Source organism: Telmatherina bonti (genome assembly GCF_933228915.1).
Source record: "Telmatherina bonti genome assembly, chromosome: 1".
NCBI classification, from domain to species: Eukaryota; Metazoa; Chordata; class Actinopteri; order Atheriniformes; family Telmatherinidae; genus Telmatherina; species Telmatherina bonti.
This window is the reverse complement of record NC_136619.1, coordinates 41,987,982-42,013,717: the sequence shown is the minus strand read 5'-3', so window position 1 is coordinate 42,013,717 and position 25,736 is coordinate 41,987,982. Positions and strand designations below refer to the sequence as shown.

Genomic DNA, 25,736 nt, shown 5'->3' with positions numbered 1-25,736 from the left:
TTTTATTAAACATTACTGCTCATTTTAAAAACATTTAATATGAGAGAATAGAGAAATCTCTCTGTAAAGGCTCAGATCAGCGTCACGGAGTTGTTATATTTACACGAGACGGAGCAGATTTATTTACAGGTAGAGGACCTGCGCTTGTGTCTTCAGCAATAAATGAAACATTTCCCAGTGAGGTTTGTGTTCAGAGCAGGCCCGGCTCCAGCGGAGGAGGGGGGGACGGACTCTCTGAGCAGGAAGCAGCCCAGGCCACAACTAAAAATACAAGCCAGCGTCTCTGACGGTCCTACAACCTGGCTCAGATCTGGAGCCCTGCCAGCAGAGCTCATCACACACAACCACGTCCACACAGGACAAAGACAAAGACTACGCTGCAAGCATCTCTGGAACTGGAAAGGCAGGTGGGCGGGGCGGAGAAGTGGATGGAGTGAAAGGGAGTGGGGGGGGGCGATGAGAGTGGAGGGTGAATAAAAGCCTGTGGGGGGAAGGGATAGAGGGAGGAAGGGATGGAGGAGGGGATGGAGAAAACAGAGCTTGCAGAAAAAAACCCAGTTATGAATAAGTACAGAAAAAAGCCAAAGATCTGAAAAATAAAAAGTAAAAAATGGATTTAGAGACAAAGAAAAAGACTTTGGGATGAGCTGGGATGATGGCTTGGCTGCCGTCCATGTCTGGAAACCAATCCAAGCGATGATGTAATCATTTGTAATTGGTTGAAATTGCTGATTAGAGCTTGATTGGCACCGTGGCACAGCCAATTAGACGGCAGGTGTGACAAAGGCACCATGCTGCCTGCATTACATGGTCTGTGAGGGTCTGTGGAAGTGGAACCTGCTCTCACAGCTGGAGATGCCACAGCTGGAACTGTAGATGGGGGGTTATACACACATTATCGGCCAATGACATGATGCCAATTCCTGTATCCCAGCACGCGGCCCCCGCTGTAGCAGAAGCGCAGCATTATTGCAAAGGTCATTGTTTTCAAAAGAAGAGCTTTTACCTCCAGGGGTTTACGGCGGACGAGATCGCCTCTGCAGCGTTTTGCTTCTGGAAAATGAGACTTTTGCTCATTTTTCTTTGATTACACGTGCCTCAGTTTGGAATTGGGTCACGTCTTCACCCAGACTTCATTAGCACACGACTCTGCATGTAAATCAGAGAGTTATAAAAGCTCAGATGTAAAAAAAAAAAAAAAAAAAAAAAAAAAAAAGCAAGAAGTAAAAGAAGTGTCATTTCAGGGCAGGAGGGCCTTTGCAGAAAATCCACATGACTTGTGATGAGAACATGCAGCGCCGTGTGACCAATGATACTACAGATGAGTTCTACATGAACACACCTGCATGTTCCTCATGTCCAACACGCTCATGAAAATTTTTCAAAACCACATTTCCACACGTGAAGGCCATAGACTGTATATAGAGATGAGCGGAGCCTCCGAGACGTCACCCGTAGGTTTCTGAAGAGCTGAATTGAAGCTCGGTGAGCGGTTCCTACCATCACCATCTTGGCAGGGGCATGCGCGTCGTCTCACCCAGAAAATACAAATATGGGCAAAGAGGTGAGAGGGGGGCTGTGAGCGTCATGGTGGATGATTGACATCGAGCGAACTCCAAGCTGCCTGTAGCTAAGAGCTAACCGAGCTAACCTGGAGATAACAGGAGCTAACCAGCTAACGGAGGTAAACGGGCTAAAGCTAAGTCACGTTGTTAACAGACCAAAAAACCGCGGTTGTTCTACGTTCTTCTGATTTGAAGCGGGAGATTGGGTACCTGTCAATCAAAAGGAGACGACCCTAAATATGTCGAACTTCGAGATTAAATTACTTTTAAACAGGCAAGTTAGAAAAAAATTCACTCCCCCCACAGTTGTCATGAAGGTAAACCCGACCTATTAAACCTAAAATGGATTTTTGAACCAGACTGTAAACATGTTTATTTCTGCTGTGAAGTTGGTCTTTTTAACATGGGAGTCTCTGGGGATTTGCTCGGTTTTGCAGCCCCTAGTGGATGAAGGGGGAACTGCAGTTTTATGCACTTCTGCATAGGCTTCACTTTTAACCACCGGAGGCTCCATCCATCTTTCATGTCTATGGTAAAGCCTCCGGGTGCTCATTATGATTCACAGGTGAACCACACGTGTAACACCTGTGTTGATCAGGACATGTATGTGAACGATGTGACTAATTTACTGAACGTAAGAAGATCTGATGAAATCTGCTTTCTGAGCCCCAGAGGACATGAGCGGGTCTAGCTGAGAGGCATGTACTGATGTGTGGTGGTTGGATTTGTTAACTGTAATTGAGGTGAACTAATGACGCTTAATGACTGATCACAGTGTTTAGTAAAACAGACTTCGGTCACGCTGCCCATCCATCTCTCTGCCAGCTGCTGTCTGCCTTCAGCCCAGCTACGAACCCTCTCAGCCAGAAGAGACGGCTCCTTGTGGCCCAATCGTGCTCCTTGATGCGAGGTCAGGCCTAATTGGCAGCAGTCCTCCCGGCGTACAATGAGGGCCTTTGATCACTGAAGCTATGATTAAGTGGTGGCTGTTTGGTGTAAATCTACACAACAGGACACTTTCCAAAACACTCGGTGCTTTCAAGTAGTCTGGACTCGGAACCGTTGTGTTTATACTGATCATTTTCTCTCCAGTTTGAAGCAGCAACAACCAGCAGAAAATGGTGCATGTCTAAGTTCTGTATATGATTGTTGATTCAGAAGACTTTAGAAAAGGACTTTTCATCATTTATTATGTAAAACACTAGTATGAAAAGTGCTGTATAAGTTGGATTTGATCATTATATATCAATCATGTGGTCAATGAGCCAATAACATCGTTTTAAAATGCAAACCTCAATCAAAAAATATAAATACTAAGGATGGGGAAATCGAATTGAATAACCAAATATCGGGATTTTTTGCTTCATAATTTTAAAATAGATTTTTTTGTTAAAAAATTGAATTTGTTTTTAAATAAATAAAAACAATCCATTTTAAATTTTTTATCATTTTTATTGATCTTTTTACTTGTCTTTTTTGGCATTATAACAGCAGAATGATGGTCTGGCTTCTGTCTTGTTTTTTCCTCATTGAAATCAAGAAAAATGCCAAGCAAAAAACAAAAGTTTTATACACTTTTTTTTTTTTCTAATCTACAAAAATCAACAATATCGGAGAATTGTGAGAATCGCAATTTAAATCAAATCGGCTCCCAAAAAATCGGAATTGAATCGAATCTGGACAAAAGCGTATCGTCAGAGCACTAATAAACACCCATTTCTATAACATGCTTTTATTTTGAAAACGGCTGTATTTTGAGTTCCCCTCGCATGTTGGTTTCCATTTATTACTAATTTATTTTTTATTTACGTTGATTAACTACCTGCTCAGCAATGAACATGTTAAATGATGTTCTAGTTGTGTTTTGTGATTTTGATATGAACAGAAATGACTCCGTTCAGTTACCTGCGATATTCTTTCATCCTAAATAGAAGAGAAATCGGATTGTGACTGAATTTGAGACATTGGCAAACACTGAATTGTTGTCCATAATATTGATATGATATGGTATTGTGACAAAAGTGGAAATTTATACTTATTATAAGATTTTCCTGTCACCAGAGCATCTGTAAATCAGTCCGCCTTGAAAAGTAGTCCCTACAGTATCCAGTCATTTCTCTTCTTAGCCATTGCATTTTATTAAAACCACCAGTTTGGATCATTTTTCCGTCTAAAGCTGCTTTTTTTTTGTTGTGAAAAATGGGATGTATGGTTGTGAGATGTGTCGGGTGGTCGGATTCGCCCACAGCTGCTCTGTGAGAGTTCGTCCAGGTGGTTGTGAGTCGCAGCGTTCAGATTGATAAAGAGAGACGATGAGTTAGAGATGGAAGAAATTCTCTGGATTTGTAGATTGATGAGGGTGGAGTCGGGACAGGAGGGCGATGGATGTGAGGATGAAACGGCGGCTGCATCTGAGAGATGAGGGCTGCCGGCCTCTTCGTCGGTCCGTCTTCATCATCACTGTCAGCCTGATGGAAGATCCGCCTCCAGACTGAGGAGGGCCACCTCGTAAATACAGAGATTGTCACAAACTGTAGATTTGTCACACTGCTGGAAATGTTTGGTGCCATTTGGGAAGTAACTAACCTGCACTTCACCGCTGTGAGCGGCCCCGGGCCCCGTTGGAATGGGGTTAGAGGAGGCTGGCTGCTTGTCGGAGCTTTTCCTGCCGGTTTGATCGTTTGCTGCAGCTTTTTCTTCCCCTGATGTTTGAGAAAATTGCTGGCTCGCAGGCATCATCACAGTAAATATCTGCAAATATTTCACCGTTTCTGCATTTTCACTTTGTTCCCGACACACGGCTCCTGCTGAGGAACAAAACCAACATCAGTTATAATAATACATTTCAGTTCATAGATCAAAACAGAGGAAGATGATTATATTGTGAATCCTGTGGCAGCAGCCGGTCTGCTGGCTTCATTTGTCTTTTATTCCCAAATGATATGAAACTCTGAAGTAATGTTAGTTTATTCAGAACTTAATCGCCAGCAGGATTACAGACAGACTGTTAATAAATAAAACATCTAATATGATAAAAAACATGCAGTAAGTTCATAAAGACTAAAGTATAACAGCAATGCAGCAAATAAAGCCATGATGGGCGGCGGTAGCATCAGAAACACGCCAACCACATGGAAGTTAGGCTGCAGACGCAGTGTTTCTCCTGCTCCGGTGCTGCATCGAGAACTTCAGCGCTCGCAGCTAAACGATCTGAATGGCGTGTTGGAGGACTCCGTCTCTCCTCCACGTGACCCTTCCATCCTTCACTCGGACGGCTACCAGCGTTTGGGCACATGCACGTTTAAAGAGATCTTTCCTGTTGGTCACATATAAACGATGTGAGAACAGAACAGACTTAACCATGGATATTCGACCAAACCACATAATTTATATCAACAACATCAACGATAGGATCAAGAAAGAAGAGCTGAAGCGTTGGCTCTACGCGCTCTTCTCGCAGTTCGGACAGGCACTCGACATCGTGGCTATGAAGACGGAGAGAGCTGGCCGCCAGCGCACTGAGGCAGCTACAGGGTTTCCCCTTCTACCCCATGAGGACACAGTACGCCAAGACCGACTCAGAAGTCATCAGCAAGATGAAGGGTATGTACAGCGACATGGAGAAGAAGAAGAAGAAGGCTCAGGAGCTGGCTGCTAACGCCACATAGAAGCCGGCGGTATCGGCAACAATTCGCCGAACTACGTCCTGTTCCTCAGTAACCTTCTCGAGGAGACCAACGAGACGATGCTGTCGATGCTCTTCAACCGAAACACGACATCGCCTTTGTGGAGTTCGAGAGTGACACTCAGGCCGTGGTCGCCAAAGACGCGTCGCGGGGCTTCCGCATCACCGCCACCTCCGCCAAGAAGTAGTTCTCACATGTGGATGGAGACGGAGACTCTGAGGGGCCGGGATCCCACATATGTGGGAGAGATTTGTTTTGTTTTACTTCAATGTTTCTTTTTTCAGTTCGTCTTTTCTTGTTTGAATCAAGAGGGAAAAAAAACTTTTTTTTCATAAATTAATAATAAGAAATAGGTTTTGCAAGAAAAAAAAAAAAGAGGTTGATGCTCATGTCCAGGTGTTTTCTCAGCTTCTGCTGTTCGTATGACTCTTCTCCTGCAGACATTATATCCTTATCTGTGTGTGCGTGTGCGTGTGCGTGCGTCACATGAAAATGTTCCAAACACACGTGCACATCCGGTTCCCTGTGCTGATAGTCTGGAGTTGCTGAGCTGCTGATAACTCTGGGTGTTTTTCTGCATACATGATGCCGTGGCTGCAGACAGAATCCAGCTGCAGCGGTCATCTGACAGCAGCTTTCCCTCTCACACACACACACACACACACACACACACATCGGCACATACGCATCCTAATAGGATTTCTCCGTCTCGTTCAGGCTTCCCGCTGTCTGCCGCTCACTCTCCGTCACAGTAAGAGGATGTGGATTTGGCAGCCTGGTAGACGGATGAGGCTTGTTTACACTTACATTTTTATATGTAGCTGATTGATAATCCTGTAATGTAGACGGTCTGCAGCTGTCTCATCAGCTGGATAAAGAGCGATGCATGGCTCTGCGGCTGATGGAAGCTCTGTTTACACTTCACGGCTGACAGACTAATGACTTCCTGTCCACAGTATGAAGAAACAACAAGTTTGTGTCAACAGGTCCTGTCAGTAAACCGTCCTCTCCTCCATAAACGCAGGTTCAGAACTTTACAATGTGAAAAGTAGTCATGTACTTTTGGCTGTTTTACTCAGTTACCATGAGTGTTTCCAGTCGAGCCGTTGGTCTGTTTACTGAGACGAGGAGAAATGGCGTCTCTGCTGCGAACACGCTTTCATCTCCACATAAAGTCTCACGTCTATGTTCTCTGCTTCAGCTGGAATAAGACGACCTTCTCCACATGACGTTGTTTAATAAATACAACAGAAAGGAAATGAGAACAGCGCATCCGCAGTTTTATAAATATTACTCCGAAATAGCATCTTTTAGAAGTTTCTTCTCATCATTGAGGACTGGATTGTGTGTATGGAACAATAGGAGTGCCCAAAAGAGAATAAGAAAATAAATAAAAAGTAAATATACAAATAATCCAGGAAAATTCATCCTAAGCCCTTTAGCATTTTTCTTTATTTTTCATTATATATGTATATAAATATTTTTCATTTTTGTATTTAAATGATATTTAACTTACATTTTTATACTTTTATTTTCATGTTTATTTCTTGTTTATGATAATGTAATCCAGAAGTGGTAATTCCTGGTCCAGAAAGTAAAAGTCCTGCCATGTTTCTGGATCTACCTGTACATTTAGAACAGGTGTTTTCACTAACAGGCTCGTTTACCTGGAAAATAAACTCTGCTCAGTAAATTCAGCTGGTTTGGTGACTGGTTGGAACAGCTGCCGGACTGGACTTTTACTTTCTGGACCAGGAATTGCCACCTCTGATTTAACCTCTGTTCATTATACTATTAATAAATATGTTTAAATAAGGAAAGTTCTTCCAATAGTTAATTATACTTCTATTTATTTCCACATATTTTTGTTTATTGCTACATTAGACATTAATCAGTGCAACTCTGTCGCTATATTTTGGGAGAATTCAGATAATTTTAGTGATAATTTTTAGGGATGCTCCGAGACCGATACCAGTACCGGTATCAGTTCAATACCAAGCGTGTGTACTCTGTATTAGTGTACCAATACCACACTAGTCAAGCTAGCTCAGATTCGGACGTGTTTTAAAAGAAATAAATGCCTTGAATGTTAAAACGTGACATTTTTTGTTCCACTAAAAGCGAGATCTTTGTTTTAAAACCACACATTTATAGTTGTATTTAGGTAAAATGTGCCAAATCAGAATAAAACTTGTTGAAATGGTTAGATCTGTTACTATTTTTGTATTGGTGAGGTAACTTCAGAAAAGATGGGTCATTTATTACAACCTGATGAAATCTGACACAGTTATAACAGCAATAATAACCATAGTCACAATAATGTTCACATAAACACATCTGGTATCTGCAGACATCGGTATCAGCAGATATTCACATTTCAGATATCGGTATCGGCTCAGAACTCCCAAAAAAGTGTATCGGTGCATCTTTAATTATATTTATAAACAGGAGTAGCAACAAATCCAGCGATTTGTTCATGTCATTTTGACGACGTGAAACCGTACGTGTAATGTAGTTATCACTAGTTAGACCCCTCCCTCTTCCGCAAGCGCCTGCAGGAAGCCGGTGAAATGAGTACCCCAGCCATGAAGCGCACCCTTCAGCAGCGCACCAACACCATGCCTCGTACTGCAGTCCCTCAACAGCTACGTTTTTTATGTTTCTTCCTCCCAAAAATAAAACTTTTATTAAACACTTTCTGTGAACAATAGGTGAAGAAAACATCACACAGATTTTTATTTTATTTCACATCAGAAACGGTGGAAGGATTTCACCAAGGCTCTGACTTCCTGTTTGGCCAAAGACATCAGTATCGGCTGCGATATTATTATCAGAATAAGCTTTAAAAAAAGATATCATAATATCCGTTCTGACGATATCGCCAGCCAGAGAAAACTTAGATGTTTAAGATCTTTAAATTCCTGAAACGCAGCTGCCTTCACACAGCTACAGCGGAGATTGTTATCCTCAGTAAACATGCTCCAGACATGCGGTTTGTGTACTCAGGAACATGTCCTGTTGTCCCCTGTGGCTCAGAGATTTCAGGAGCAACCGTTCGGACCAAAGTGGTGTTAATCCATCCACCCGACCGGAGTGATACTGGTCTCATTCAACCATCGATCAGCAGTTTGTTGTCCAGAGAGGGGGGAGGGCGAGGAAGGGGAGTCCAGTAAGTTGCTAAACCTGAATATCCGGATATTCCTGCACATGTAGGAGAAAAAAAGACCATAAAGATCGTTTTTCTGGCATCATGCAGATTCACAAAACCAACAACAATCTTGTTTTCCCTTCAATTTTATCCAGTTTTTCTTGCTGAACAAGACAAAGTAGTGATGATTGGTTAGTAAATGGACTAAGCAGTGTGAAGTCTGCTCCTGGTTCTAAGAGGGGTTTTGTTTTACACACCTAAGCTTCAAAGTAGTTCTGATTCCAGCTGTGAACGTCTCAGGAGACGTTTTCTTATATTTTCTGTAAAAATCCAGCAGTGGAAGTGATGACTTGTTGCCCTCGAGCAGCAACACGTCGCGTCTAACCTGGAGAACTGAGTGGAGGAGGAGCTTGCGTCACTGTGGGACGAGTTCTGATGTTTAATCCATTACCAGGTCTCTCTGTAAAGCTGCCTTTAACTGGCTGAAACCATCACTGTGAAGCTCTTCTGATCACACACAGCTCTGAGCTGAAGGTCAACTTAGCTGTGTGAAAGAAAGTGCTGACGGAGCGGGAGGATGTTAAAACCACCTAATAGGCAGTTATCTGGCTGCCGGCTGCTGGTCCGGTGGGCCCGCCTCCCTGTTGAGCTGCTTCGTCTCCTCACAGCTGGAGACTCTCATGGAAGATATTCCAGCGCCTTCTGTAAGTTTGGTCCTGCTTCCTCGCTCACATGCATATAGATGAAGACAGATGTGGTTGCAGAGAGTTTGTTTCTGTTGTCTTTGTTTCTATGCATCTTTTCAGTGAATATACTGTCTTAGGAAGCTGGAGGGAGGCTCCACCCCGTACAGGTCCGTCCAGTCCGTCACATGTCCAACCAACGAGCACTCAGTGATCTAACACCATAACATGTGCCTCTTCTCCATCAGCATCAGCTCGCCTCAACTTGTCTCAGCTTGGTCCGGGTTCTTTTCCATTACAGTTTACTACCAGGTCTAAAATGGGCGGGGCTTGTGTGAAATCGCAGTGACGTCAGTGTTGTGCACGACAAGCTCTAGAGGCAATCTTCTACTTGGTCTGCGGCTCGCCGGTCGCTGACCATAAATCGTCTCCATATGTTGGAACCACTTCCAGTCTGGTCTGTTTGATCCACTCCGACCATCGTGGTCCTTGACCAGCCGATAGTCACTTTGGAGCTTTTCCAGCTTCTCTCAACGCTGCTGGAAACTCTGTTGCTACCCGTAGCCATTACATCAGAAAGCTCTTGATAGGTTTTTTCATTTTGTGTCGCTCCATCTGGTTCCCTCTGTATCCTTTCCTCAGCAACCAAAGACATGTCTCCACCTCAGTGTTGGACCACGGGACAGACTTTTGTAGCGCCATTGCTCGTCTCGTAATGTAAACAGCTTGCGAGTTGGAGTCGCTCTTCCAGTGATGTCACTCCCTGACCTCTGATTGGCCGCGCTTCTGACCAATAGTGGCATGCAGTCTGGCAACGTCACACACAACCCGACTCAGCTTGCTTAGAACCTGGGCTGAGGAGTTACAGAAAAAGTAACGGTAAACGGGTCCAAAAGCCGATTGGAAAACCCTCCAAAGCGATCCGAGGAGAGTTCAGCTGGGATGATACTGATGGAAAAGGACCAATCCATGTTGGACTGTAGGAGGAAGACCGAATTTAAAAACTTACACGTGCATCATGCAAACTCCACACGGAAACCTGCGTTTCAACCAGAAACCTTCTGTTTGTGCATAAATCCACCTCTGGTTTCAGCAGCTGGACCAGAAGCAAGTCGTGTGAACATGCAACAGAGGGGAGGAGTAAGCGGTAGGAAAGGCATCTCACCTTAGTCTGACTGGAGTTGTTTTCATTAGTCTTAGTTTAGGTTTAGGATGGAATGCTCCACTTTGCTCCGTTTGGGTGCTCCACCGCCTCCACCGGATGCAGATATAAAGAAAACTAGAAAAGCTCTCTGAGAGATCAAACCTCCGCCAAGCACCACAGTTCTTACCATGTTGTAGTTATTTGTTCTCTTCTTATGATAAAAAGTCCTAATTCCCCCTATTTATCCTTATTCTGGATCATAGTATCCGGAATGATTCCTTAACCTGGATCAGTCTTCGGTATATTTCACAACCTGCTGGAAGCTTGTCTTGGATTATTGTCAGAGCTCCGACCATTTTCACTGGAGTTACGTGCACAAATGTTGAAAATGGCCCAGTCTCACAATGTTAAAGAGTCCTTCTAAAATTCCTGGATCCAAACGGATCCGGATCACCACCAACATTAAATCAGTTCTTGTTTTTCACATTTCCAACAACTCCTGAAAATCTCATGAAAATCCATTCATAACTTTTTGAGTAATCTTGAACACAGACAGACAAACGCCGGTAAGAACATCACCTCCTCGGTGGAGGGAATAACAACTATATAAGAAGTGGTTAAAGCTGTACCGAGCTGTAAATGTGTCCGATTCACTCGTTAATGTTGGAGTTTTACTGCCAGATAAACCATTTCTCATTTGTTTTGGTGAAACTCTTCAACCAGACGAATCGTGTTTTCTGCAGTTTATTGTTTAAATGTCGCCGCCTGCGTTTGGGGGTCGCTGAACTGGCTCCGTCCACGTTTTCTGCCCTTTGAAAGGCTTCAGGAGTTGAACAGGGAGTCTGCTTTACTCAGAGGAAGAGTTTTTATCCATTTCTCTGCTTTAACTGCACTGAGATGGAGTGGAAATAGCAGCAGTTCTCCCATAGTACTGAAAATCCTTTGTCTCTCTCTCTCATATCACATTTCAGTGGTATTAAAATGCTCCATCCCTAATCATTATCATAGTCGCCCCCTGGGCCAAACAGCCGTCCTGCAGTCACACATCTGTAATGAATAAATGATAACATATTCTCCATGAGAGCTGATACCCCGGAGCTGCGTCTTTCTCCTCCTCTGCATTCAGAAACCAGATGTTTACGTCGTATCGATGCTCTGTTTACTCCTGTTTTAATCTCTAATCCCCGTACAGCAGATAAAGTAGTTCATCTGGCCCAGATATTGGCAGAGATGCTCATCACGCTCTGCTCGCATGTGGTCCAGCGCGCTGATGGCGGGACTCGTCCAGCAACATCAGCGCTCCAGGCAGCAATAAAGAGAGGCTGAATAAAATGATACCGGCTCGGAGTGAGATGAGAGCTTATTTCATATGTGCTGGACCACGTGTGGTGTTACCAAACTGGGCTTTGAATCTTACTTTAATGATGGTGAAACGTGCATGAGTTCAGTTTCCAGCTGAGATGGAAGACATCTCGGCCCTCCGGGTTTATTCTCATTGCTTGTATGGAATTAAAGAGCCTCATTGGTTTAAACTGATATAACCCTGGTTGAATATCAAACAATAAGCCTGTGATTTTTCTTGTGATGCACTGATCACAGCAGATTAAATCATATCATTAGGAGTAAAAACAGTTCCTGTAAAGAGTTTCCTCCTCTGCTCTCAACTGCCTGAAGCTTGACGTGTAGTTTCTGCAGCTTTGAGTCTGAACCATAGACTGTATATTAAAGATGGACCGAGCCTCTGGTTAAAATTAAGCCTATGCAGAAGTGCATAAAACTGCAGTTCCCCCTTCATCCACTAGGGGCTGCAAAACAGAGCAAATTCCCATAGACTCCCATGTTAAAAAGACCAACTTCACAGCAGAAATAAACATGCTTACAGCAGGAATAAACATGTTTACAGCCTGGTTCAAAAAAATCCATTTTAGGTTTAATAGGTCAGGTTTACCTTCATGACAACTGTGGAGGGAGTGGATTGTTTTCTAACTCACCTGTTTAAAAGTAATTTAATCTTGAAGTCTGGCATATTTAGGGGCGTGTCCTTTTGATTGACAGGTACCCGACACAACCGCGGTTTTTAGCCGGTTAACAACGTGACTTGGCTTTAGCCCGCTTACCTCTGTAAGCTGGTTTGCTCCTGTTATCCCCGGGTTAACTCGGTTAGCTCTTAGCTACAGGCAGCTCGGAGCTCGCTAGATGTCAATCATCCACCATGACGCTCACAGCCCCCCTCTCAGCTCCACCTCTTTGCCCATATTTGTATTTTCCGGGTGAGACGACACGCATGATGCTGCCAAGATGGTGATGGTAGGAACCGCCCACCAAGCTTCAATTCAGCTCTTCAGAAACCTAAGGGTGACGTCACGGAGGCTCCACTCATCTTTTGTATGCAGTCTATGGTCTGAACACGATGCTGTTTTACTGGTGGGAAATATACTGGTTCGTACAGACGCCACTGATTATTATTAACATACGAGCAGAAACAGCCTAAATAACACTGAGGAATTGGCGTTGGGGGGGACATTTTTCACGGCTGCACCACTAAACCTGCAACGGGGAAGCAGTTCATGTTGAGCAGTTTTAGCGTTAGCTGCTAACGGGAGAGCTCAGAGTCTTAGCATCAGCTGCTCAGGAGTTATGTTGCTATTTCTAGGAAAATAGAAACTCTCTTCTCCACATCTGAATTTACAATGTAATGAAAGTTGAATTGGTTAAATATCCAACCAACTTCACGCCAGTTGTGTTTACACTCCGATTTTTCTGCTTCATTTTCTGCTGAACTCCAGCAAAATGCTGCTAACATACCTGAGAGGCTTCCAGGTATCTGATCTGTTGGTAGCAACACGTTTATCCTGTTGTTCCAGGTCAGCAGACGGTCTGGAACATGAAATCCATCGCTGGGAAGCCAACTGGAACGTCTAAGGACGCACCAGAGTTCCATTCTTTCTTTCCAACCATAAAAAGCTAGCTGTAGCAGCTGAGTCGGTAGGAAGACGTCTCTGCTTGTCTTTTTGCCACCCATGAACGTCGTCTACGTGTCACATGACACATGTATTATAACATAGGTGGTATTATGGAGTAGGAAGGGAGTACACAAAAAAAAAAAAAAAAAAAAAAGCCTGTAGCCCTTCATGGAAGGACCTGCGTCCAACTGGACAGTCCACCAGCACCTTCCTACAATGTCCTCTACTGTTTGATTTTGTGCTTGTGTTGTTCTCACTCATATGTAAGTCGCTTTGGGTAAAAGCGTCTAAATGACTGTAGAATAGAATAGATTGACCAGCGAGGAAAGCTGAGAGTGCTTCATAAATGCTAGAACCTCGCTGAGGATCAGCAGGTTGGCTATTTGCTGCTCTGCTTTTACATCATGTCTGTAAGAAGAAAGTCGGAAACTGCGATCAGGACCCTCCACGTCCTCAGGAGGAAAGCTGGAGGACATTTGTTTACATGTTCGTTAGCAGTTGACAAGCCAGACCTGGTTCTGGGAAGTTCTCTGGGATATGATCAAGACCAGGGGTGTCCAGCTCCGGTCCTCCAGGGCCACGATCCTGCAGGTTTTCCATGTATCTCTGCTCCAACACACCTGACTCAAACTAATCAGCCATCATGCATAACCTCATTGGCTGTTGGGTCCATTTAATGGACGCCAGGTGCGTTGGAGCAGGGATACATGGATAACCTGCATGATGGTGGCTCTGAAGACCAACAGGCACCTCTAATAGAGACTTTGGTTTTATTCATGACAATAAATCTGTGATTAATCAAAGCTACTGCAATGGAAACTGGTTTAAACACAGTTAAAAACCCATAAAACCAGAATCATCCAGAAAAATAGTCTGATCCGGCACTTTGCTCACACGAGTCCCGCTGTAGAGCTGATTTATTTAACTTCCACTGGAGTTAACTGGTTATTCTGTCTTCTGAATCCATTTTAACATGATGAAAAAGCTGCACCAGTAATATTTACTGGGAAGATCAGAGTGGATAGTTGACGTTGGGCCTTCGGTACCACGTTTAGCTGCTGGCTTTTAAAGAAAAGATGAATCCAGTTCATGGCCTGACTCACACATCGTTCAGCGTGTGATGACGTGGACTTTCAGTCAGAAAGGAACATGAGTCATGTTGGAGTTTGAACTGGCTTTACTTATTTATACATGTTCTGTAACGGACTCCCCGCGCCGCGGCGGTACCTCCCAGTCCGTCCGCCATCCGTCTGCAAGCTGGAAATAAAAAGTCTGAGTGTTTCTTTGTTCAAGCTTCTTCAGACCGACCCGACAGTTTATAAACGGTTAGATTTGTGTGCCATCAGCAGTGTTTCAGCTGCCGGTGCGAGCTGCAGGCTGTTGGCTCTCGCAGCAGGAGGAGGACGCCATCCGCCTACAGCTGGGTGTGTGGAGGAGGCCACATCGCTCCCAGCTACCTCTCACCCCTCCATCACCCCCCCCCTCGGAGAGGAAACCACAACAGCTTCACTCTCTACTTTCTTCTTAAACATTTCCCTCCAAGCCGTCTTTCTACTTTGGTTTCTTCAGGGGCGAAGATGACGTTAAGGTTTGACGTCGGCAGAGAGTCTCAGAAGCTCCTGGATCTGTCGGTTCACGTCAGACCTGTCATTAATATTCATCCAGGAGTCTGTGAGGTCTGCAGATATCAGATTCACTCGTTTTCAGCTCCGTTTTGGACTTTTTGTTTTGCAGTTCTTCAGTTGTTATAAAAGCTTATGCTCAACCAGCAGAGCATCTTAGAGTCTCTAGGTTTTTAAGGATTTCCAGAGTAAGCTGAATTTATCTGGAACCGTAAGGAGTGTATGCTTCATTTTACTCCAACATATTGCTGTAAATATGCTAAGCTGCTGATTTGGGGTATGCAGGGGCCTTTTCACAGCAGTAAACCACCAAAACTACCTTATTTATGACAATTCTGGGATCTTGGGATCCAAACGGGGGATGGGATTTCAGAAAACCGAAACACCAAGCTTGTTTTAGATAAAATCTTCCTCCCTCTCCTCATTCTGTGGACAAGTCATGTTGTTGATGCTCAATAAACACCTTTTCTCTGAGGTTTCAACATAGAAACACTTTTTTTTGAAGGTCTACTCCAAATCTAAAGGCTTTACTTACAGCAGCAGTTCAAACAAACTAGAGATGCTCAAAAATATGATTTATAAATTTCAACAAGCCACATTTTATTTCCAGTTGAACAAAAGCAAAATATTCTGTTTAAACTGAGATCACAAGCATCAGTTTTTGACCTTGGTCCTTGTCCTGTTCATACAGAGATTCCTCCTAATTATGTGAATCTTCTGATGAGTGCTGGAGCCAGTTTGTCTCAGACTGATGATCTGTCCTCCTCTACATCTGATTTACATCTAGTTTCTCACCGCTGCCGGTTGACCTGATTAGTTTCCAAATGCTCCTCCAGTTACCTGTTATATGCACCAGTTACTGCTCCTGTTTCAGTCTGCAACCAGTTCACCTCATCATCTGTTTCCACTGCTTGTTTGTGTTAAAAACAGCTGGAAAAGACCTACAAACGAACGTTTCTCCCTCCACATTAAGGATTTCATACTCTGAGATGAGTTTTCAGAGCGAGGTGAACGTTTAAAGAGAAACGCGGCGGAACGTCAGCGACCGGGAGGCGAGGAGCTACATGTGGTTTGTGCGGCGGTTTTAACGCTCGCTGCAGCGTATTTAACGTGGAGTTTTCTCCCTGTGATATCAGAAGCAGACGGTCTCAGACAGGCGGATCAGTCCCAGATTCATCTCTCCTGCAGTTCTGCTCCACAGCCGGCTTTTCAGGGATTACCCAGAGCTCGATCCCACTTTGGGGGAGGCTGCTCCCGCGTACAGTCTGGTGTGGTTTGGCGGCGGTGGGGGGGTAAAGCGGGCCGAGGGAAGGATCTTTGTGTGCAATTTGCTTTTGTTTTGACCTGTAGAGAGAAAGGCTTGTTAAGGCATCCAGCCTCCTCTAACCTCATCCTCCCCTTTCCTTTTCCATCCACCCGTTGTTCCAGGGGCGGTGGGATGTAGAGCAATAACAGCTTAACCCCCATCCCCCACCACCACCACACACAGACGCTTCAACTCTACAGCAGCTCCCCTAAACCCCTTTCCTCATAAACCCCCTCATCACTCTGCGGATGAACTCGCACTCCACTTTTCCATCAGTTCGCTCGTTGACTTTGGGGAATCCCTTTGTCTGCTGCAAAACTGCAGAATATTGAATTATGGAGGACGAGATGAGACGATGTGTCTTCTAGGACATGACAAATGTGATGAAGAGGAAAATAAAACTTTGGAGCTTTGCAGGCGGTCTGGCTTCTGCCTCTTTATAAATCATATTGATGGGAATGAAAGGCACCTTTTATAGCACGTTAGCATAATGGGGATTAGCAGCGTCCCAGATTTTTACGGTGAACATCACGCTCGACAGGAGGAGCCCAGTTATGTCAGCAGGAGGACTGATGTCCACTGAAATACCTTCAGTGATGCCCGGCTGCACCTGCACACCTGTCCAGCAGGTTGCTGTGCAGTCAGACAGGATGGCGGCAGCTCGCCGGTGGGACGATGAGCGGCGGCGTGCGGAGCCCTTTGATTGCAGTTTGGAGCCGTGTGGAGGTCTGACCTCGCGGCTCGGCTTCTCTGGTCACTCTGCAGCTTCACATTCATCTGGTCGGAGGGATCAAGCTCCATTTCTGAAGCATTAACTCCATAAGAAACGTTGAGAGAGGCGTTCCATCTTTTACATTTCTACAGGTGTAAACCTCCCCTGTGTTTGACACAGCCATTCCAGACCATTCAAGACCTGTGTGTCTGGTTCTGCTGTTCCTGGCTGATCATTGGTAAAAACAAGCCAGTGTGGGATCGACAAACGCTGCTGAATTTCCATTTTTATTCTTTAGCTTACAACTTCAACATAACCAGCTTCTTTATTTAACCATATTTATTTTAAATGCTCTTATTTTGGTGGGTTTTAGTCATAGACCGCATATGGAACTAAAGATGGATGGAGTCTCCGGTGGTTAAAAGTGAAGTCTATGCAGAAGTGCATAAACCTGCAGTTCCCCCTTCATCCACTAGGGGCTGCAAAACAGAGCAAATCCCCATAGACTCCCATGTTAAAAAGACCAACTTCACAGCAGAATAAACACGTTTACAGCAGAAATAAACATGTTTACAGCAGGAATAAACATGTTTACAGTCTGGTTCAAAAATCCATTTTAGGTTTAATAGGTCAGGTTTACCTTCATGACAACTGTGGAGGGAGTGACTTTTTTTCTAACTCGCCCCTTTAAAAGTAATTTAATCTAAAAATTCAGCATATTTAGGGGCGTGTCCTTTTGATTGACAGGTACCCGATCTCCCGCTTACCCAGTTAACAACGTGACTTAGCTTTAGCCCGCTTAGCTCCGTTAGCTGGTTAGCTCCTGTTATCTCCGGGTTAGCTCGGTTAGCTCTTAGCTACAGAAAGCTTGGAGTTTGCTCGATGTCAATCATCCACCATGACGCTCACAGCCCCCCTCTCAGCTCCACCTCTTTGCCCATATTTGTATTTTCTGGGCGAGACGACACGTATGCCCCTGCCAAGATGGTGATGGTAGGAACCGCCCACCGAGCTTCAATTCAGCTCTTCAGAAACCTACGAGTGACGTCACGGAGGCTCCGCCCATCTTTTTATATACAGTCTTTGGTTTTAGTTGTCTTATGTAATGTACAATCTTAGCTACCTGATGATTTGATTCAGTTACGATCAGATATTTCATTCATCTTGTTTCCACATTGAGTTTTTTTTTTTTTTCTCTTTGGCTTCTTTAAACGACTTTATCCTTCATTCAGTTTCCAAAACGCTCAAATGTCTTTCACACTGTCTTTTATTTCTGTGGAACCATAAATAAATGCAACTCAGATCAAACAAACTGTTCATGTCATCTTTAAATGTTTGCATGAATCTTCAGGGAAACTGTGTTGGCAATGGTGAGTAAAAGCCAGTTCCTCCAACTGGGCTGGAATGGAGCAGCTGTCACATGTTTGTAGTTTTACTGTCAGATTTTATTTTAACTTTGAACAGCTTCCATGTGCATGAAGTCATGTCCAGGTCTGTTCTCATGTCCATAAAAACCTGAATGTTTCCAAACACTGCCTTCACACCTCATGAGGAAATTTTAGGTTCAGTAACAGCAGCTGCAAGGCTAGCTGCGAGCTTCCTGCTAGGCTAGCTGCTAGCTTACTGCTAGGCTACTTGCTAGCTTCCTGCTAGGGTAGCTGCTAGCTTCCTGCTAGTTTACTGCAAGGCTAGCTGCTAGCTTCCTGCTACCTGGTTTTGTCTTCTGTCCGTCCCCCTAAAGTGTCCGGGTGGCACACGAGACTCCCATGTTCCTTCCTCACTGTACAGCTGCATTTCTGTTTATTTGATTATATATTTTGAGACACTTTTCACGATGCTGGTGAGTTTTTTCCAGTATTGTCACCAAATACCTGCAGAACTAATCTGGTTCCAGTCTGTGTGCAGAGATGTTAGCATAGCTGTGAGATAGAAACCTCTAATACTGCTTCTAGTTTACTTCCAGATGTGATTCTTTCTAGATACATGATTGGAGATGAGCTGAGTTGGTACTAAACACATCCTTACCTTTCAACCAGTGTACATGACGTGTAAACCCATCTGTGTTGACATTTCACACCTGCATGTGCATCATTTGAGAGAAAAAGCATATTTATAAACCATCAGACTCAGATGTTCCTCCATCATCTGAGAGCGAACAGTTTGTCTGCATGAACACATTTCTACAGCTCAGTTTAGTCTTTGTACAGCTTCTGGAAAGATGTGAGAAATCAACAATTCAGCTTTATTTGTACAGCGCCACTTCACAACAGTGTTCTCACAGGGCACTTTACATCCACATCATTTCGAGCCAATTCATACATATCCTATAACAGAAACCAACTGATTGCATCGAGTCATGACTTGGATCCAATCCCCCATCCTGAGCTGCACGCGGCGACAGTGGGAAGGAAAAAACTCCCCTTTAACAGGAAGAAAACCTCCAGCAGAACCCGGCTCAGGGAGGGCAGCCATCTGCCTCGACTGGTTGGGGTGGAGAGGACATGTTGCTAGATTTGTATTCTTGGTGTAAAATTAAAGGATTAATACCAACATTAAACTTTTCTGTTTCAGGATTTCATCATTTCTGTCTGATCTGTTCATGTACCTTCACGTGTTAAGTATGAAAAAAATCCGTCTCAGCCTCTGCCAGAAACGTAGACACTTTGTACAGGCTGGTTTCGCAGATTTGACAGGTTATTGTGTTCGATCTGGCGGCGGTTACCGCTGTACTCACAGTGTTGTTGTCATTGATCATATGTGGGTGGAGCTGCGTAAAGTTGCATAAAGCTGCGTGGAGCTGTATGCAGATGTGTGCCGGGTTGCATGGTTTGTGGTGCTCCTGCTGGTCGGGCTGCAGGGCCAACGGAGCTGTCCACAGTGCTGAACCAGCACAGACTTCAGCCAGGCTCTGCTGCATTGGAACACATCCACTTCTTATCTTAACCTTCCACTTTTGGAAGACAAAGACACCCAGGGGAGCGGCCGCTAATTTGAATTGTCTGGACTGATTCGTGTCGGCTCGCTGTGAGTCTAAATGACGACCTGGAGAATCATCTGCATTTTACTGCCTCATGAAGCAGTCCCTTTGATCTACTGCAGGCCTCCAGAGCATAAAACTCCACATCAGCCTGTCTGGAAGCAACAGACAAACACACAAACATGCAACTTTAGCCGTGGGGATGTAATTTGTCTTCTGCCACCCCTTTCCTTGGAGATCGGAGAGTATTTATGTAGATTATTGCTGGAAAGTAGGTTAAGATGAATTTGTTTAGCTGTACCCAATGCAAGCACCATTAGCTGCCATGAGTTGAACAAACGCTTTGAAAACCAATCAGTGTAGGGATGCTAGATATGAACAGAGTCGTGTGTGTGTGTGTGTGTGTGTGTGTGTGTGGTGTCTTTGTGGGGGAGGGGAATCTAGCCTGCCAGAATCCCATCTGGTCTCCGTGCAGAACTGCTCCTCCCAGTCCAAGCCTTTACTGGGGCTGGATTTGGATGCTTCCAGTGAGAATGCCTTCACACACCCTTAGTGTTCACATAAACTGGGCCATAACTTTCCTCATGTCGCTGCCTGGCTTGACTTTACTTGCTGATTGCGTTTACAGTGTCCAATAAACCCCTCGGAGCACAACACCTTGTTTCTGATCCTACACGGGTCCTTAATGTCAGACTCTCTGAACCTTCTTCAGATTAAATATGATTGAGACATTTAATGGAAAAGAAAAATAGCAGCCTGACCTTTTTTTAAAAAAAAGCTTTCCTGAACAGGATAGAAGTGGTTTTAGTCGCCAACAACACACGTTATCTAACGTGTAACGATGTGTAACTTTACTCTAAATGAAACGTCATTAGTAATACAGAGCTGGGTTGAGATGAGGCATCACAAAGGTGTTCAATTTTCATGTAAAAATAGGTCCATGTTCCTCTCCTTTTTTAACGGCATTAAACATCTGGAGCCAAGTAAGCAGCTGCTGAACCTTTCAGAGAGAAATATCGTCCCATTCGGGTCGGATCGAGGACTCCAGCAGCTCAACTGCACTCTGTTGTCTGGTTTTATTTCTTTCATGATGCACCAAATCATTTGAGCTTTTCTGGACTCTAAGCAGGGGATGCAGGTTCCAGTCCAGCAGCTGCATGCTCCAGATGTGCAAGTTGACGAATTCACCCCCACTTTGCCCGATTTGAGGCTTTTACACACCGGGACCGATGCAAAAACACAACATGGACTTTCCTTTGAAAAATTGCCAATCATAACAAATGACAAATGTTCTGAAACAAACTGGCGAAGTGTCAGAACAAAGATGATTCCACATCAAGCGACGACAATATTGTGCTGATGGCGCCAAAGAAAAGAGAGAAGAACTGGTTTAGGCCATGATCTGACGATCTTTGGGACAAAACGAGGATCGGCTGCAGCAGCTAGCTGTTAGCTCGGAGCAGCAGAGAACAATAAGACGTCTGGCTGTGGTTGCCATGGTGATACAAGCTTGTGACCAGCTCTGGTGACGCTGTCAACACGCCTTCTATGATTGGTCGATTGTGTATCTGTCAGCTGCGAATATCAAGAAAAATAAAACGCACTTTCCACTTTGCCTCAGAACATTTAAAACGAGTTTCGTTCCAGAGAAGATGGTGATGTTTCTGGATCCTGGTTTCATACAACTTCTCCTCGACATGATTCTCCTCCATCTGGAGTCCAAGCGGGGATTTCCTTTACTCGTCTTTACTTCTGAGAGACTCTGACTCTCTGAGGTGCTCCTGCAGATGGCAGAATACTCCACGTGTCCTAACAAAACTCAACCATACATACCGTTTGTTTGCAGATTACTGCCCAGTTTTATTCCTGAGAGACTCTTCATCTGTAAGGTGCTCTTCATTGTACCGTCACTGACCTTGCTGGCAGTTAGCCTGAAGAGGCGGCCGATGGTAGAAACCAGGTGATGCCCAGGAAATGCTTTCCTCCCCCCAAACAAGGCCAGTAAAACAGAAATCTGCTGTGTATTGATCATTAAATGTTGATATAAATGATTGAGGATTCATAATTCAGACCTTCGTATTTCAGCTTTTTGACATGACAACTTGTTTTTCTAAATTCTACAAAATTACCCCAATTTTCTGTCGTGTTAACGTGATCCTCCTGCAGACGAGTCGCCTTCATTTTGGTGACAGGCGGCAGTGGCAGGACACAATGAGGCATCCATTAGATGAAAATGGGACCATTTGTTCCTCTTCAAAGCAGCCAGCTCCTGTCGGGCTGAATGGCAGCGCACCGCGTCCTGGACACCATTAATGGGCATATTTGTCGGGTTGAGGAGGGGTTGGGGGTTCTGTTTTTATTTATTTATTTTTTTAGGCTTGGAGGATGAAGGAGGGAGGAGGAGGAGGAGGAGGAGGAGGATGAGCTCATCGCTGCTGAAGTTGTCAGGCACAGTGCTTTGTTTAGCTGCTGGTGGCAGATTTGTCACTTTAAATAAAAACAGTGCAGCCACAATCCGTCTGCCTGATGGTATGTTGGGGTTTTTACCCCTCCGGTTCCGACATCTCGTTTAATCAGGTGTCTCAGGTGTCAACACTCGGCTGGAATCAGCTGCTTTCATGTGAAAACACAACAAAACAATACAAAGACTGAAAGCATCTGTGTTCAGTTCGCTTCACTTCGAATCAAAACTACCAAATATGCAATTATTTAAGTCATTTTAACACTTTATATGACATGTTGTCACCATTCTGTATTGGAAAACAAGACATACAAATGGACAAAACATGATTTTTCTATAAAATACTACACGTATAGGAGCTTTTTGTGTTTCATTCCTTTTAAGTTACTAAAAAACAGTAAAAAACATTGATTTTGATCTTTAACCCCAGAGTGCCTGAATTTATTTATTGATAGAAATGTAATGTAGATGCAGAGAAAAAATAAAAATAGAAATAAAAATAAACTTCAATGAAATAATAAATATGTTAACTGTATTATTAAACAATGAATAAATGAACTAAATAAATAAACACTTAAAGTGTCTCTATGATGCATATTTTAGTTTAGTTTATGTTAATATGCAAGTCCAGAAGGGAAAGAAATAATCAATCATTTTTCACAAACCCCGTTATTCATCTTGTATTGATCCTCTCAGATCAGCCAGAAACCAGCCAACAGAGAAAGCTCCGCCCCTTCTCTGCAGGCTGCGTCTGATTGGTCAACTGCTAGGAGTAGCCAGCAACACATATGATGATATTTACTGTTTAACGGTGATCTCTCACGTTTTAAAAAGAAACTGGAATGTTTATTTAAGGTTTGTTGCTATGGAAACCAGATTTCAGCAGGTTTAATTTGGGGGGGAAAAGTTGAAATAGAGCCGCTTAAGGCGCCACCTCCAGTGTGTTTTCCACTTTCTCTTCTTCTTTTAGTATTGTCGTATCGGTTGAGTTGAGCCGGGATCATCCCTGTGACTCATCAGGGTTTATTACTCTCAGCGCTTGTATGAGATTAAATAAGAAAGAAGACTTTCCGCCTCTTCGCAGCTTCGTCAGCTCTCTTTTCTTTCCGTCTTTGTCCTGATTTTATCAGGTTAGTTCCCTTTCTTTCCCAGACCAGAGGAGCTGAGGTGATCGGAGGCTGGTTGGGAAGCTGCTTTTCTCATTCTGTCGCTCTGTTTCCCATCGTGTTGTGATTACAGCCAACGAGCTAACATTCACATGATCCATCACCGAGCCATGAAACAAATGATCTGAAGTTTCCTGTAACAGGACTTGATTCCCGTCTTTATGTCCATTTCCAGATAGTTGTTGTGATAAAAGTCTTTCAGAGAAGATGTGCTGATGAGAGACATGATGACTACTGAAGGCTTGAAATGAGGCCAGAAGAACTTTCTTGGTTCTGAGTCAGACTGACTTTTCATCTCTGGACAGTTTCAGCTGAAAGTTTGTTGCTGCTGATTTATTTTCATGAAGGCAATAAATTCAGTGTGGTGTACGACGTCGACTCTCCAGGGGCTCCTGAGCTGCTACAGTCCTGACTCATAGGTATGAAGAGGTGGAGAATGACCTGCAGGACAGCGGTACGTCATTACACTTCTGTAGGATGTTCTGTGTCCAAACTGTAGAAAAATGAGGCGGGAGCTGCTCTGTTCTGCGTGATACTGATGATGGACACACTTGGAACTGTGTTCAGACAGACTCTGTTCTGGTTCTGCTTCCGTTGTGGGGTCCAAGAACCTCGGTTCTGTCTGTTGGACCGGCCCACCTTCACACCAGTTTAACCAAAGTGAAGCCTGTTAAGATGCCAACACGAGATGTTACAAACTTTTCCCATTTAAAGGTCCAGTGTGTAATAAGTACTGACCTCTAGTGGTCGAGATAGGTATAGCACAAGTACGGTGGCTGTCAGTGGCCAAATTCTCCCAAACATAAAGACGTTTTCATCAGTGGCCTCAGGTGCAGCGATGTCTGCACTACATGGTCTACGTGTGTACTGTCTGATTCTGTGGTGCTTTTAAGGCATTTCTTATCACGGCGCTCGAGCTGCTATCAAAAAAAGCTTCACAGCTGGTAGATATAAACATCTCATTTTAATCGAAACTTAAGTTATTTTATTCGGCCCGAAGGTGGTGTGAAGATTTTAAGAGAGCGGTTGTTTTTTGTTCCTGATACCTGTGTTTCGTTCTTATTGTTTGGCGTAGATGATGCCATCCAGTTGGTTTACTTTGAAATGAGGACGGTGTTCTTCCTGCTCCAATTTTCTTTTCTTTTTTACCTGAAATGTACTACAAGGGTCGTGTAGTAGTTGTTGTAACTCTGGATTATATTTTCTGTTGTTCTTTTTTGTATTTGCCAATATATTATGGAAACAAAAAGAGAATAAAAAATGTTGAAATGAAATGAAATATAGAAAAGCAGATCTGCACCGAACTGATACTGGGTCGATCACGTAAAATGCTGTCCACAAAGACTTGTCCATATAACATCACTTCCATAGCCCCGCCCCCTGGAGACAGGAATCCCCATTTTTAAAAGTGTAAATGACCATATCTTCAGTCTGGCTACAGGTAAGGGTGTCAATAAGCCGAGCGGCGCCGTAGGTGCGAGGGCCCTAATCGCCACTTGCGGCTTTCTAGTTTCAGTTGTTCCACACGACTTCTTTAGATATTTATTGTTTATCAGTAGGGGTGGGAAAATCGATTTGAAAAAATCAAATATCGGGATTTTTTGCTCTACAATTTTAAGATCGATTTATTTTTGTTAAAAAAATTAATTTTTTAAAATAAATAAGAACAATCCATTTTAAAATTTTTGTAATTTTTATCGTTTTTATTGATCTTTTTACTCGTCCTCTTGGGCGTTAAAGCAGCAGAATGATGGTCTGGCTACGGGGTTGTTTTTTCCGATTTGAAATCAAGAAAAATGACGAACAAAAAAAGGGTTTGTACATTTTTTTTTTGTTTTAAATCAAAACTCAAAAATCAGCAATAAAGAAGAATTGTGAGAATCGCGATTTAAATCGAATCGGCACCCAAAACATTGGAATCGAATCGAATTGGGACAAAAGCGTATCATCACAGCCCTCGTTGCTAGGCAACGCAACAGTGGAGAACATCGAGTCTTTATTCTAGTGTTTAAACAATCTAAGCTTTAGTGAAGCTGCTGTCTTCATATTTTGGACTCAGGTGTGGGAGGCGGCGGTACTTCTTCGGTGGTGGCTGCAGCCACGGCTGAGTTCTGCTTTCGGTTTGCTGGTCGATGAGCCGACACGCCGTCCAGCAGCTGTAAAGATGGACATGAAACACCACCTCCAGCTTCATTGTTTCCTCGTCTCCTCATTCCTTTTCACCCCCGTAGGCTGGTGGAATTTTTTGGTCTTTTTTTTTTTTTAACTTTATTGCAACGTGTCGTGTTTTACAGTGGTGTGCA

The 25,736-nt window shown here is 43.8% G+C and overlaps 1 protein-coding gene and 1 pseudogene across 2 annotated transcripts in view; both read left to right on the top strand.

Moving 5' to 3' along the window:
• The window catches only part of LOC306758213 (serine/threonine-protein kinase BRSK2-like), a gene marked incomplete at both ends in the record, with an annotated part of 156,758 nt that overhangs the window by 19,807 nt on the left and 111,215 nt on the right, over positions 1-25,736 (top strand). The window lies entirely within an intron of this gene.
• LOC306757942 (U2 small nuclear ribonucleoprotein B''-like) lies at positions 4,927-5,438 on the top strand (annotated as a pseudogene). Its single transcript has one exon. The product of its transcript is annotated as a U2 small nuclear ribonucleoprotein B''-like (transcript).